General features: G+C 42.4%; 1 protein-coding gene across 1 annotated transcript in view; it reads right to left on the reverse strand.

Moving 5' to 3' along the window:
• The window catches only part of plxna2 (plexin A2), a 139233-nt gene extending 122986 nt beyond the window's left edge, over positions 1-16247 (reverse strand). The window contains 1 exon segment of the mRNA XM_037245834.1: positions 15757-16247. The gene's annotated coding sequence lies outside the window, so the exon portion shown is untranslated.
• Positions 16248-16452: the final 205 nt, after the last annotated feature.

Consider the following 16452-nt stretch of genomic DNA (forward strand, 5'->3'; position numbering starts at 1 on the left):
AAGTGCATACTCAAGTGCACTTTGCACGCAGTGTTTTATTTAGTGACTCTCGCCGTCCTCTGGCCTATCATTAAAACACAGCCGTGTTTTGAGAAACAAGGAGTGTGTCATGGTGATGGAGGGATAATTGAGTCTCGGCAGCATCAAGGGCATGCGAATGTATTATAAGACTCCAAGCACCCCTCTCCTCCAATGCTGCACTTCAAACAAACAACAACTGCTTTATGTGTAAAATATGACAGCAAGGGAGCCTATGACATCATTGTCACTCTAATGACTTTTGCTCGCCCTCCACCAGTCCACCCACCAAAATTACTGTCATGATCTCAGACAAGTGTAGGAAAAAGTCTGAAGTGTGCACACGAACATGGAACCCCCCTCCCCACTATTTATTTTCCCTACTCGCATAAAGAATATTCCTTGGCATGCTGTTCCTGTTACACAGGAGGCTACATCCGCAGAGGTGTGATCTCCTGAGAAAAACAGACAGCCGAGTTCCCTATTGTGGCCCTTTTCCATTAATCTAAATTGTAAAAAGATTTCAGCCAGAGGAGAGGGAATCCTCGGCAGCTGCGGGAAAACAGAGTGGGATGTCACTGGAGGCGATGGGATCAAACCGTCTTACCTGAATGTCACACTAACACAAACACGCACGCGTAGATCACAAGTGAATGAGCGTCTTCGGTTGGTACCCTAACATCAAGTAGCCGGAGGGCACGGAATAGCACTCAAGAGTCGATACCAAACGAAGGTTGCTTTCAAAGTCAAGTTGTGTGTACTGTACAGTATGACTCAACTCCAGTGAGAAACTGTATTTGGCTCCCAATTGCACCCACAAGTGCATCACTTTCCCAGCAAGAAAATCAAACGTGTACTTTAGCATTGTACTCCTGCTACATTAACAATCTTGTTAGTACACTAATGAGCACGCACACAAATCAGTGTGTTGAAGCCCAAACAGGAAGGAAGGAAGGAAGGAAGGAAGGAAGGAAGGAAGGAAGGAAGGAAGGAAGGAAGGAAGGAAGGAAGGAAGGAAGGAAGGAAGGAAGGAAGGAAGGAAGGAATGTTACTGGGACATCTAGGAAGTACTGTAGCCTTTTTCCTACAACAAGGTGCTGTCATCATTTATCAAATGATTTTCCCGAAAGCAACCAAAAAAGGTGACAAAAATTGCAACATATCCAAATGACCAAACCAATTGAGCGACTTTCGGTCAACATTCCATTCGAAGTGATGCAGAGCTATGTGAGACACAAATGTATCTCATAGACAAATATATTTCCCATGTACAATTGAGTCAATATGTTGTCTTGTAAACGTAATGGCTCGTGCAGTTTAATAAATGTCTTATTTTAGAAGAGCTGCTTGTATAAAGGTACTGTGTAATGAAAGTCATAAATGAGGTGCTGCGGAGTGTGTATATTTTAGTGTTGAGGAGATGTGTGGTGTCACTATACATTATTAATAGAGTACATGAGCAAAGGCGTTTGTAAAACAGGAATCCTGCTGAGGCGAGGCGATGCGAGGCCGCCAAGGCAATAATGTAAAGATGCTCATGCATTATCGACAGTAAAAAGAATCAATTGCGAATCAAACAGGACAAGCAAACAGATTTCATAGGTTTTACATTCCTCACAAGTTAAATTTTCAGATTTTTTAAGAAAACAGGTACAAGCTGATAAACCTGACGTGATAAAGAAAAATTTAGATCAGTTTTGAATCCCACGCCTAAAAATTAGTGAAAAACAGCTGTCAGACCTAAACCAACAAGAATTGTGTTCCCCAGTGTTGTCTTTCATGTTTAATCAAAATAAGACATTTACAAACATCTGCTTTTACTCTGGAAAACAATGACTGAACCATGAACTGAATCAGTTTCAAAACATTTCGTGAGTAAAACATCAATCCCTCTTGTGATATTGCTTGATTGTTTCATTGCTGTTGTTTTTAATTGCTTAACAACACCAACTAAAATAAAAAAATTAATGTGAGTAAACAGCTATTGTAATGAATAAAACAGTGCGCCTTGATACAAAATAAAAAGATATCAGTTTATTTGATTAATCGATGGAATAACCGATAGACAAGCCATTTATTTTCAACACCGCTTATCCTGTTCAGCGTCGTGGGACCGACAAAAAAATCAATTTGAAAATTATACAAGTAAGAATGAAGGTCAAGCTAAGCAACAAAAAAATTAACACCTTACTTTTAATGGCTTTGGTGCGATCACACGCCATTGTCCACGTCGGTATTCAGACACAAAAAGCAAGCTTAGACGTCCCAAAAGGGATCAACCTAAACGCACATGACACATCGCATGAGCCAACACCAGTGTGTCAGAGTGTGTGCATTCAAACATGATGTTTGTGTATTTTGGGTCCAGCGTATTTGCTTTCTTTATCGACGCATGCTCCCTGACTGAGGCGTTATCTGTCTGCAGCTGCACCACGCTAAACAAATATTCAATTCTGACCTTTGCTGTACACGACTGGAATATTCTAGAATAATATCTCAAGGCCCAATGAAAACCATGTTTCTCCAAATTTGGACAAATTTTCTTTTTTACACAAAGCGCAATAAAAATAGACTTGTCTTTATGCTCCAAAATTGACAAAGGCACCAAAGCCCCAAGAAAGATGGTAGAAGCATTTATTTTAATTGGTTGAGACCAGGCTACACTTTCCAAGAGCCATGCTTATGCAGTGGACACTTGCCGAACTGTGACATCACACATGAGGGGGGATCACATAACACATTTTTAGAAATAGGCACCTAACAAAGGACTTCCTTGGTGGTATAATCTCACATGTGATGGGTGAGCAGTCAGTCCAGAGCCCAAACTTGTAGTACCAAAGCAGTTAAAAAGTCAAATTTAACACCTTTTTAACACCATCCCCAAAACTTATCAAAGCTACACTGGTTTGTGAAAAGCAGACTTGTTTGCCTGCGTGGCAGCGGGAGAGATGTTAGGAAAGCCTGAGGGTGAAGAGGGAAGCCATAAACCACAACCAGGAGCGAGGGAGTAGAGATCAGTGGAGGTCAGAAACAGTGAATGATATCCTGTGAAAGTGAGAGCGAAGGACGAAACAATACAGAGCTCCTGCTTTGAGTGAACAAGGAAGGAAGGAAGGAAGGAAGGGAGGAAGGAGGGAGGGAAGGAAGGAAGCCATGCAGTCATTATTCTCACTGCCTAACAAGCTGCTTTAGTAGCAACAGCAGCAACTCCCAAAAGGCAGCATGTCGTGTTGGCTATTAACTGGGGCAAATTTACACAGCCTGGCATGTTTCCTCCGGCCGAAGAGGGGGGGTTGGAAGGGAGGGCAAAGGTCACGTTGGCAGGGACATCAAGCGACTAAGTAGCGCTATTTTGATCTATGCAGGTATGGCACATTCATGGATAGTATATGATCTAAATTAAGTTCCAGACATAATCTTTCAGGGACTTTGATCAGAATTATGCCTGATTGTCAAGAATTGTGTACCCCACTTAATATAGCGAGGTCTGTTATGTAACAGTTCCTGGTGGTGGCTTTTGGGAGAAGATGACGGGGTGGATCATGCCAGGGGCACCCGTCGGTCAAAATAATCCTTCCATTTTCTCCCACTGCTGTTTCGTTTTAAGTTCTCATCATGCACAGCTCGACCACTGGAAACACAGCGGGGAAACCAATTCTTCCGCTAAGCTCACAAAAAGCCCGCTCGACCACTGGAAACACAGCGGGGAAACCAATTCTTCCGCTAAGCTCACAAAAAGCCCCCCTCAGATGAGTGGGTGGGTGTTGCCCACTGTCATGTGACCGTGAAGTGATGTAATACGGGCGCAAACACTCTCCAGGCAAGCCTCGGCATGATCCATGCTAAAGTCAATTAGCCATCAATTCAATTAACTGCACGACGGGATGCATGTAAAGTCAATACCCCCTGCTCTTCTCCAATTGCTAGTTCGTAGCAGTGTGCATGGAAGTGACACAGAAAGAAGAAACCTGACGCTTAACAGGAAGCGAGATGGTTTGCGTTACCAGCAAACGGGAATCTGGGTGTCAAAAACCAGTAAGACTTTCTCACAGTGCAATTTAAAGTTTGCTGGCTTTGGGCAAGAGGTCAGGTACACCCTGGACTTGTCGCTTGCAAAACACATTTTCTGCCATTGGAAATTGTAACACTCAAGCTTATTAGCCTCCAGTTCAAGCCATTGGAAGGTGCAAAAAAAGTCTCAACCTGCTGCCGGAGGTTCAGTTCTTTGTCTAGATTTTTCTGTGGTCTTGTTTCATTTTCTCAAAGGGCAGCACACAGCAAGACAATTTCTTGGAAATTACTGTAATAAAAAAATCACAGTTTGTAGGAATTTACAGCGTAAGACTGTGACTGTAAATTCCTACAAACACAAACCCACTGACTTGAGTGACCCAAGGCTCAGCTCTGGGTCAAAGCTCAACCGGTAGCTCCTTGAATAACATACCAGACTTATCGTTATTGTGATTTTGGCGTCAGGAGGAATGGAGCGAAGCATCCCGCATGACCCGCTCTGCCTAACTCCAAGACAGAGCTAAGGTGTTATCAAGCTATCTTCTTGCAACAACCACTTTAAGTCTGACATTGAGTATAGTCTGACGAAAACCAGGCGTTTTGAAGAAAGGAGGGATCACTTGAGGGTTCACAGCAGAATGCGGCCAAATTCTTAGTATTCCACAAGAGTAAAGGACATTTCTCTCAATAGTGTATTGTTTGTTATGAAATCAAATAACAGGAAGCAGGAAATATATTTTGTTCTAAGACCTAGTGCCCACGAGAGGACTCGAGGCCTGTCCGTTCTTATTCTCAACTTAGCCAAGTACACATTCCTCTAATTTCATCAGGGTTGATAAAGCCCCGCAAAATCAAGTCTGCGGCTACTTAGTTGGTCCAATCTAGCCTTGGATGAGTTGCATTAGCAGCATGTGGTGAGGGAAGCGGGCACTTACCCATAAAAGGAGCAAACATGGCCAGGAAGCACAAGTAGGCCAAACAGTGGATTTGAAATATGTTCTGATAAGTAAGAAAAAATCCTACTTTTCAGCTCAGTCTTCAGTTATCTTAACCCCCTCCGCCAAATTCTTTTTAGGACAGACACAAGGGTTGACTACTCCCAGATATGTTGTTGCATAGTGACAACCGCGATCACTAAAAAAAAATTGCAAAATTGTAATAGCAGACTGGAAAATACTTTACTTTTTCGCATAATTATTTCTGTAGATGTAATTAAATTAAAAAGTACTTCAACTGGATTTGACACTTGCCGCTGGTATCAAAATCATTTACATACCCATTAATATGTACAGCTGGAGAACACTGTCAGTATTGTTGCCACGGCAACCCTGACAACCTTTATGAATTGATACTGTTGGTGGACCAGCCAGGAGCACTTGTCATGGTGCTAGCACTGGCTTCTTGTTCAGTTGTGTGCACTTATGCGAACTCTATATTTAAAGTCATCATGTTCTAACACATTTAGCATATTTAGCGTTCATTTACCGTAATTTTCGGACTATAAGTCGCGTTTTTTTTCATAGTTTGGGTGGGGGGGCGACTTATACTCAGGAGCGACTTATATACATATATATGTTTTTTTTCACTTTTTTGGGCTGGTGCGACTTATACTCCGGTGCGACTTATAGTCCGAAAATTACGGTACTTGCCCTTGTTGCCTTCTGACCAAGTACTTGTTAATAATAAATATGTCTTGATGACTGTCTACTTGTAATAATTACCCAAGTGGCTTCAAAATGGACCTCTTCCCCTTCTTGTCATACTCTTAATCACCTCCTTGAAATTTTTTAGTCCATGTTTACTGCTCATGTGAACAATACCTCATTCTGCTGCCTCTCTGCTGATATGGTTTTGCGTCTTGGTGTCAATTCCACCTTGAATCTCACCTACATGAACTCATGTTTGAATTGGTTCGCTTTGCTTTTTAGCACAAAATCAAACTAAGTTGCTTAATGTGCTGCTTTTTCTTTTTTTACTATTATTACAAAAGGACCTTAGTGATGGCAGCATGCCGACCTCAGTCTCAGAACTTGGGCTCACAGGAAAGGAGCCAGCTCTGATTTTCCACCATGTCCTGGCCAGAACTCCATCCTGTTCGGTGTCACACGGAACAGGCCTGGACGGTGTGCGCATTTACAGCCCAGCACTAACTCCAATGAGACACAGAGACCTGCGGTCCAGCTCATCTAGTCTTGTTTGATGAAAGCAAATCCTCTCATGTAATGTTCTGTTGATTTTTTTAATCACTCAACAAAAACAAATAAACCAAATTTGGTAAATAAAAAGTAACAAGAGAATTTTTGATGTACTAATACACTTGGACGCAAACTAGACTTTTATTCGAATAGATGGATTCTAAAAGCATTCAATAGTGACAGCCCTAATATTGTTGAAAATAAAATTCTTTGCTACCCTTCCTGCAGAAGCAACTCGCATCTAATTTTCCCAATAACAATTATCACCAAATAATCGTCAATACTGGAATTCTGTTTTGAATCGCCCGCCGGAATATCTACTTGTCACTCACGGCTGTCAGGGCAACACAGTGTCATCTGCCACAGTTGGACAAATATAACACAACTTGAAGTTTTGAATGCTTAGCTTAAGCCAAAGGAGGACATGTGAGGTTAGCGTAAGAGCTGACCGAGGTCTTTGGAAGCCATCGTGGGACCTCACAATGTATCAGATTCGCCGCTGTCAGCTGCAGTCTAACGCTTCACTGCTACACTTTGCAGCAACTATATAGTAGTCTGTCAACTACATCACAGAATCTCCGAATAAGAGCTCCACTCTCATTTTCACAGGCCAGCAGCTCTCGGGTCGCTCTGCTGCCCGCTCCACAGACATAACACGACCATCCATATTTTTTAAGCCTGACGTCGGGGAGCTTCATGCGACTGTCTGCAGGCATTCTTCTGGTGCTACATCTTGATCTAGTGGACCTTGAAGAGAGACTTCTAGAAACCTTGTCACTGGCATAATTGCACACATAATAAGCGACTCTCGACGAGGGAAAATGTCAGCAGTCATTGTTGGAATTGCTCAGCTCTCACTCCAGTTTGAAAGAGGCTGGCCAGGAGAAATGAAGGACTTGAAGCATGGCTTGTGCCGAAGCATTTGACTTCATTTACTAGATCCACTAGTGCGGCATGTAACAGAAAATTAGACAAAATGATATTTTTGAAAATAACAAGAATGGAATAGCTGATATTAATGATGATAATAGCTGACACCAGGTTGCTAGTCTTTATAACGCAAACTAGTTGGGATTGAATTAACAGCACGGCCTTTTGTCTCAATAGTTTCATGACAACATTCTTTATCAATGAATCAATCATTTATGATGTCCATCCGAATAAAGTTACCAATTTAACAACAGTATCTCTATCTGTCGCTCCCTTCCTCCTTTCCTCTCCCTTCCGGGTGTTACATTTGATCAAAGACTAATCTCTACTAGTAAGATGATTAAAACTAGCATCTGTTTTATTGTTAAAGGAAGCAAAGCTGCCTGGGATGAGATCCCACAAGTGATGGAGACAGACAGAAATACAATCGCCCAAAAAAGAAGGAAAAGAAAACAGAGGCAAGTAGGGGGAAAAAAGAAGAAAAAACGACATGTAAGAGTAAATGAAAGAAAATTGCATGGCCTTGCTCAGCCAGTATCGAAAGACGGCAAAGCCAGGCAATCGGGATTCCGGCGTGAAGGCTTGTTGTAATAACTTCTTTTTTCTCATTGAGACTGCACACTCTGACTATGACGACGATGATGATGATGATGAAGCAAGGCTTTAAAAACGATCATTCCGCCTGCCGTAAAATGAGCCACCTCTCCATTCAAGTGAGCGATGTAACTGCAATCTTTTGATGATAAGTACGTTGTGGTGGAGGAAATGATGAACAGTCAGCATAAACATGACATTGGCCAGCTCGAGCGTTTCCCTAAAACTGGGCAACTTTGTCGTGGTAGCGGAGGTGAAGGGGGGGGGGCATATATTCACTCACTGAGCCAAACAAAACAGCCCCGCTGCTCCATTTAAAACCACATCAGCAGCAGCATGCAAACATATAATCATACTCGCGCAGAAAAAAAAGTGCAATAACAGGAAGGAGGGAAAATGATAAAAATCAACTGTTTGCCACCCTCGAGAAAATGTTGGGAGAAAAAAGGCCCCATTCAGCATTTCATCAGTAACACAAACAGGAGCAGCTGGGGCACACAAACATGCTGAAGTGGGCTAATTGGGACACTTGGAGGCTGGTTCACTTTGGGTGGGTGTCAGCAAGAGAGTTTAGACCCTCCAGATCACTCTACAACAAACACACACACACACACAAGTGTTTGTACAAAATAACGCCTTTCCAGACAGCGTGACCATTGCATCGGGTTTGTCCGTTCTTCTCCTAGTTCCTTTCCACATAGTAGAAGACCAAAAATGTGGCTCTCTTCTATTATTATTTGGTTACATTTTGTTTGCAAGGGAGGGGGCAGGAACAAATTTCGATAATGTGTAGACAACCTCAAAATTAAACGCTACTATCAGCTAACCAATTCCTTCGTAATCAAATGATGATTGTATATGACTTTGTTTGTCTGTTACTATAGTAACACCAGACACAATAAACTGCACCAATGATGAACAAACAAAAAGCAGACCAAAAATGGTACTAATCAGTGGCAAGCCACAGGGATTTCTGCTTGGACTAATGTTATTTATTTTATCGATGGTCGCTGCTGCACGATCTATCGTATTTATGATGACTTTTCATACACATAGTAACAGGAATCTCATGACCCTCGATATATTGTCAACAATGATGATCTACTGTAAATGGACAATGGAAATCTTTTTTCGCCTGAGATTGATCAAAACACAGACATTACAATCACCCTTATTGTGTTGAGAAATCAATTGCTTTGGATAAAGAGTAGATAATTCATCATAAAAGACAACATTTACATTGCAACATAATAATAACAAAAGAGTGAACAAAATCTCTTTGTCTCTATCCTCTATAATGTTATCTTAAGTGTCTTTGCATTTCAGTGTCTATTTCAGCCAGCATATGAAAATTGTTACACAATCACAACAAAATATGTTTATATACATAAAATAAAGAATAGCTGCTCAAAAAGGGCTTTGTCTGAAGCACATCTAATGAATGCTGAATGCTTGCTCTCTTTCTCTTCAGGTTTGGGAACAGAAACCTTGCAAAAAAAAAAAAAAGTCATTGCTTGTACATTCTAAACAGACCACCCAGTTTTTATTTATCTATTTGACAGGAGTGCTTTTCCTACACGGCTTCCTTGTGGAGTTCTCTAGATTCCTGTAATATGTGATTCAATATCTGGTTTTGATTGTGCTAATAAAAACTGAATCAGATGAAATGGAATTAATTAATTAATCCAACAAATTCAATCGAGATCTGCCATGTTCCAGCTCTCTTTCAAAGCCAAGTGGTGTTTTGAACAAGTTTCCGCCACATGATTGTGAGAGCCACTGTGCCTTTATGTTCCCTTCCAGTTTCCCCTCCGCTTCCTGTTTGACTCAGTGTTGCATTCCCAGACCACCCTTTTCTTTTTCCTCCTGTGCTTTAATGCTAGATTGGAGCACGTCAGCAGTGATGCCAATGGCATGTTCTTTGAATATGGCCACGGTTTTAGGGTACCAGGTCATCTATTGTGTGATTATTTTCAGTTTGGCAATCAGACTAAAATTACTCGTCCAAGTCACTGTGCGTTACTACGTATTTTGGTTAAGATACTTCCTGGCTTCTTTTGGGGACGACATCACGTACACATCGTCATGTTTTCAAAATCAGGACAAGTCACATGTACAAACAAAGCAGCTAGTGACATCAACAAAGGAGGGAGTGACATCAACAATGCAGGGAGGAGAGAGATGAGCGTTTTCAAGATGGAAATGTAGTCGGTATTTGGAGGATGTCATCTAAATATGAAAATATTAAGCTTCGCTGTACAATCAAGCTCCAGAAATGTTAAATTTGAAGAAATATTTGGAGTCGCAGAGAAAAAAAATAAATCCCAAAAGTTTGTTGTCAGTTATGTAATCATGCCCGCGTTCTTCTTTCGGCTCCATCGGGAACATTTGTGAGCAATAATATTCAACATCCATATTCAGGAAGTTGACTTGGGATGGAAAGGGAGCCGTCATCATGTGAATAATTGTCAAGCAATAGATGACACTTGTTGACCTACATTCATCGTGATGAGTTGTGACTCAAATCATAGCACCGACTACAGTAAGTTAATGATTTTCCACGCAACTCCCGCCGCCACTGTCGTGCTTAGTGCATTTAGGCGAGCCCTCGCTGCTGCTTCACCAAGCATACTCAACACTTTGCTTTCAACAACGAGGGGTCACTTGGAAATAAAGAGTAGTGGAACAAAAGCTAGCCCTACAAAAGACTCGTGCGGCCAATATTTATCTGGCACGAATAAATAGCTTGAGTACGTCTCACTGTAATCGCAAGAGACATATTGGTCATTGCAGAGATTGCTTTAAAGCTGAGGAAAGTGTTATTTGCTATTCCGCGTTAGTGTACGTCAATTACCAAGCTGGAAGCTGGAAGATCAACCACAGGTCTGAAGAAAATCAGGTGGCAAATGCAACTTGGGCTGGATTTAAATGGCAGGTTCAAGTGACCAATTTACAATTCAATGCCAATTTTTATTTTTGTACTTTCCAATAACAACAATGGCTGTAACAACAACACAGCTCAGCCTCTTGAATGTGCAGTCACTTAAAATCACACAAATCGTAATCCTAGTCATGCATTCCTATGGAAAACAATAGTTGTCCCGGGAGAGGATACATTAAAGTGGTCAAGATTAATCACTTGAGGTCTAGACTTCCTCTGATTCCGTACTCTTATTGTACACTGGATCTACACTTTGAGGTTACCTTTGGACAGCAGCCGTTTTGCTTCAGTCAATTTTTCAAGGAAAGGGACAGCACATTTGGCCATGGTTGCTCAATGTCTATTTTTCTCTTTCCTATTAAAAAGCTAAAAAAAAATAAAAATAGGAGGAGCCATTGAATGGAACACACGTCCAATTGACCAGCAATTAGTCTAATAAATTCTCTGTGAAATAATGTGGCCTGTGCCACTGACCTGAGCACACAGCCATTCCTTGATGCTGTCGCCATAGTAACACTAACCGGCGCGGGCATCCTCATCAGTATTGATCTAAACAGCCCTATGTTGCTTTCCATATGCACAAACAACACGTCTATAAAAGACGCATGTGTCACGCAGTCAAACAAATCTAAATTCAAATGAACGCAATTGCACGCAGCCATGCAGAAGTCACACACACAAGCACACACGTACGCACACAGTCATCTGTTCCTGACAGCTGCCCCTTGGCATCTAATGCCACAACCCCCCTCAGCCTCACCCCTCCTCTTTCTCTTTTTGTTGCTCAATTCTTGTCAAGTTGCCACAAACAAAACAAGCGCACCCTCTGACACCAACTAATTGATTATTGATGATGCCGGGGCAGTAATCACTTACATCAGAGCCCATGTGAAAAGTTACAAGAGACCAGGGCAGAGGAGGATGACATAAAACTGGCATCAGGACCTAATTATTTTTATTTGTTGTAATTGTTTTGGATGCTATTATGGAACCGCAGACTCACAGATTGTTCCTTTCGGAGCGTTGCCTTGTTTTGTGATGGAATTTAATCCAGCCCATGACCAAGAAGATCAGATGAAGAATGGGGACAGGATCAAAAGCCTCAAACAGGCAATCCACAAGGAAAAACTTTGGAAGCATATCACGAGGGCAGCTCCTTTAACATCTTAATAAACGCTCCCTATGCCTCCTCCACCACTCACTCGGGGGACTGAAGGCGTCAACAAAACATTTAACTGGGAACAGTATTTGCACCGTGAAAGTGTTAAGGGCTTCCCAACGGAGGTGCTGAAAACAAGCCTCTGATAACTTCCTTTATCCTTTTCCCTTTCACTTCCTTTTACACCGTCCATTTTCCCATCTGTTGGGCTTAGCAATTGGACCGAAATGTTTTGTTTCACCAAGCTGGTGAGCCTTTAGGACAACAAGAGTGATCCGAGTGGGTTTGTCTTTAGCCCAATCAAAGGATAATAGAAGTTGGACTGGTCTAGAAATGAAGAGAGATGTCATTCTGTCTTCCGATGAGGCATTTATGACAGTTTGGGGGTGCGAGCAGGTCAGGATGTTAGATCTTCATCTAACACTGCATCCTCCAAAAACAGATTTTTGTAATCGGGTTCCCATTTGATCATGACAAAAATGATACAAACATCAACTGATTGGATGTGATGACCTCGTCTAAACTTTGCAGGAAGAATATTGATTTCAAATAATATGTACATTTTGAACCGTTTCCCTGCAAATGTTCAGAAGTTATTCACAGGCTCAATTTTGAAGTGGTACGTCCAAGACATTTCAGGATGGTGTCCAAACCTGGTCCTCGAGGGTCGTGTCCTGCATGTTTTAGATGTTTCTCTCCTCCAACACAGCTCAGGATCATTATGAGGCTTCTTCAGAGCTTGCTAAGGAGCTGATTATTTGAATTAGTGTGTTGGAGGACGGAAAAATCTAAAACATGCAGGATAGTGGCCCTCGAGTACGGGAGTTGGCAATCCCTGTACAAACTGAAGCATCTCATTTTACCAGCTAGAGATGTTTGATGTAATAATATATTTATTTGTATAATGGTGATAAAAAAAGATAAGATCAATCAAATCAATATTCAAAAGCTTTGGTAACGGATGAAGGTCATCAAGTTCTTCCTTCCTCTGATACTAGGACATTTCAACTATATTCCACGTGATCAACTCTGCCAACAACGCCGGCCTCACATTTTACGCCGGACTCCGGCCTAACGAGGCAAAGGTTTCGGACAAACGAGCACATGGCGAGGCTGCGAGCGAGAGCGGGAACGGAGCATTCCGTTGTGACAGCTGGATAGTGGATCGGGGTAAAATCCACAAAGTGAGGGAGGGGGGTGCAATTGCATGAAAACAAACACCGCAGACTATTTGTACGCCGGCTGAAGCAGAAAGTGAAGACAGAAACTGAATCTGAGGCCGGAGTGAGTCAGTCAGTGGTACTACAAAAGCGCCATTATCTTACATGTGCGTGTGCTGGAAAAGACAGTTGGGGTAGAGTGGGGTTGCAATTGAAGGGGGGGTGGGGGGACATAGCCATGGATGCGTTTGCAGTATTCATTCATTAAGATATAGGTCAAGGATTCTGCCTCCATGCGCAGCCACTTGTCAAAATCTCTCAAGCTACACAGCAGTGAGTCTGGCTGCCTTGAGGGGGCGGGGGAGCGTTGATGTGGTGGTGGTGGGGGGGGGTCAAAGTACAGTCAGGGTGGGGGGAGCTTGTGCTTGGGCTTGACACGGCACCCAGAGGAGCAGCAACGACTCACTCGGCAGCAGATATGCTATGATCATAATTAACTAAAGATAATGAACTTGGTGTATGGGGATCATTGGCTGACCTTTAACATCCAGCCAACGGGACACGATTCTGATGATGCTGATGAGAACTGCATATGGGCATGCATGCCTGCTGTACAACGACGATAAAGGCATTCTGTTCTATTCCGCTATTGTAACAGTCTAAAGCAATATTAAAAACGACACTGTTGGCTTTTTAATTCACATTTGACTCCTACTGCAGCCCGTTTAGGCAGCACAAATGTTGGACCCGACAGTTTCGCCCTCTGCTGGTAAAGACTTTAATTATGCCACAATTGCTTCAAGACCAAGAGACTGCATAACCTTCTCAATCAAATAACCTAACATGCCATGTGGATAACGGAAGAAAGCTAGAATACCTTAAAGAAACCCATGCAAGCTCAGGGGGAGATTCGAGATTCAGATCCAGAATTTCCTGACTGTGAGGCAAGCGTGCAAATCGACACGGTGCCGCCTAAATACAATACAGTCAACAATTATTTTCCTTTAATAGAGTTTGCCGCCACAGGAATGAGTCAAATGAGGTAGTATTCCTAAACAAATCACATCCATCACTCCAAAATTAGATTCCATGAGAATTAAACAGAGCTTTAACAGCAAAGATTTCCTATTTAAAGTTAGTGGAAATAAGCCAATAAAGTCATACTTCTTGAAATATCACCCACAGCGATGCCAGAGAGATGTGTAAAACAGTAACAGCTTGCGTCGTTGTGTGTTTTTCCGAATAAGAGTGATAATAAGCTTGAAGCAAATGAGCTTGTGATAATCAGACCAATGCTTCGAGCTGGTTTGTTCTCTTAAACGCAGCCATTTGCACCCCGACGGCTGCTGTGTCCAACGCACATACACAGACACGCACACAACTGCTGCTGCACCATGAGACGGGTATTAAAATAATGATGATGATGTGCCGGCTTTATAACCGAGCGTTAAAAGAAACTAGACTGTGTTCACAAAGACGGACCGCGGTTTGATTGCAAGGGCAGAAGGATTAATATGCTCGCCATCCGCCCAAGCAGATGTACATTATTTTCATGTAAATGCGATGCACTTTTCAAGGGAAAACGAGTTTTGTTTTCTTTGGAAGCGTTGCAGCAAGAAGATTTGTAGGCTCCGCCGCTGAATAGGACAGATGAGACTTGAGGTCATTGTGGATGGGTTTGGTCAGAAGTCAGCAGCAAAAGAAAAAGATACAAACTAAATTGGGCTTTATCATTGTTGTTGTGCGTACATCCGTAACAACCCTTAAAAAGCCAAATTATCATATTTGGGACATCAACATTATGTGTCACTGTAGAGTAGAAGAAACGGAGCCAACCCCAGCCAACCGGTCTGGTATGATAATGATAAAACATATTTACAAAAAACGGAAAAATTATATACTGTGAAATGTTTTTCTTAAAAAGTAAGAAACCTTTGTTAAAATACACAAGCATTTGGAATAACTTTTCCCAAAAATCCATCCAAATACATCTACCATTATTCACTGACATTTAATTAAAAAACTAAACAAAAAGCTTTTTTATTGTCCGTAAAATACTAAATAAAATTTATATATATATATATAATTCGACATTATTAATAAATAAGAACAACTGGGTAATATTGACATAATAGTTGAATGCACATTGACTTGTTTTCAACAAGTGCAGGCTGACTGGTACTGTTTGGCACGCAGGATAGTAAGTCAAATTCTCTTAATTTATTGTCTCTGTTAACAAGCTTGGAACTAAGCTATTTATAAACCTGTTGTTGATGTTGCTAACAAAATGAGTCTAGTCAAGTGTCCAAAACCCTCATAATAGCCCAATTGCAAACAATTTAGGTATGCAAGGAAATTTCCAAGCACTAACAAAATAAAACGTCACAAATGCACGCATGACCAAGTTTTAAGTTGCACGTAAAAACGTGCCCATTTAGAAAAGGAAGACTAAAGTCATCTTGCAGTTGTCACTCAAGGAGCACCGAGCCAATCGGAAGCGTTGACGCTGTGCAGCGTGCGTGCTGGCTGCAGCCAACTTCAACACTATTTGAGAAATACGTTGAAATCTGCAGCAGCGTCTCTTTGGAGGTAAATTACAACGCAGAGCGTGCACAGAAAAGTGGACGTGCACGTGCATGTCGCAAATGATTATAACATAGTGGACGAGGACGGTGCACGTCAGGCGCGATGAAGGCGCATTTTTCCCCATCTTCCAATGCCACATGGAGGAAAAAGCGGAAAGCTCACCTCCTCTTCCCGAGTGATCTAATATTCCCTCTCCGTGCCGCCTCCTCCTGCCCCTTCAGCCCAGAATGTGGGAGCTGATGCCGGGCGCAAGGACGTCGCATCCACCAACCAAAACGTCCCCCAACCGCGAGCAAAGTGTCGCCTTGTCCGATGCTCGCCTCCTCTTCTTCCTGTGCGCTGCTTGACGCCCACCTGTTTTAACCGTCATTCAATACCTAGCACAATACACGGTGGCAACCACACACACGTGGGAAAAAAAACGCGCAAAGTTAAAAATAAAAAAATCATTCACAAGGTCGCGCGGGCAGAAACGAGCGCATTCCTTCAGTAGTGCGCGATGGGAAAAGTCCTCCAAAGTAGCGTGACGTGACGTGAGGCTGTGAGACGGGGGTGGTGTGCGGGCATCGTCGGAGCAGCGGCGCGCCACACTGAGTCGGACTGACTCGGACGCGCGGCTCCATCACCATCATCATCGTCGTCACCATCATCATCATCACCGTGAGGTGGTGCGCGCGCACACTCACTCACTGGCGGCGTGAACACGACCAACCCTCTGCCCGACTCGTGTGCCTTCCTTACATCTTCATTGCTTTTGTTATCGAGCGACACAGACTTTAGGATCATTTTCAGCTTCTATGAATCCGACTTTTGATTACTCAATGATATAAATGTGCATCTGTCCGCATGCCCGAGTGT

The sequence above is a fragment of the Syngnathus acus genome, chromosome 2 (assembly GCF_901709675.1).
Source record: "Syngnathus acus chromosome 2, fSynAcu1.2, whole genome shotgun sequence".
NCBI classification, from domain to species: Eukaryota; Metazoa; Chordata; class Actinopteri; order Syngnathiformes; family Syngnathidae; genus Syngnathus; species Syngnathus acus.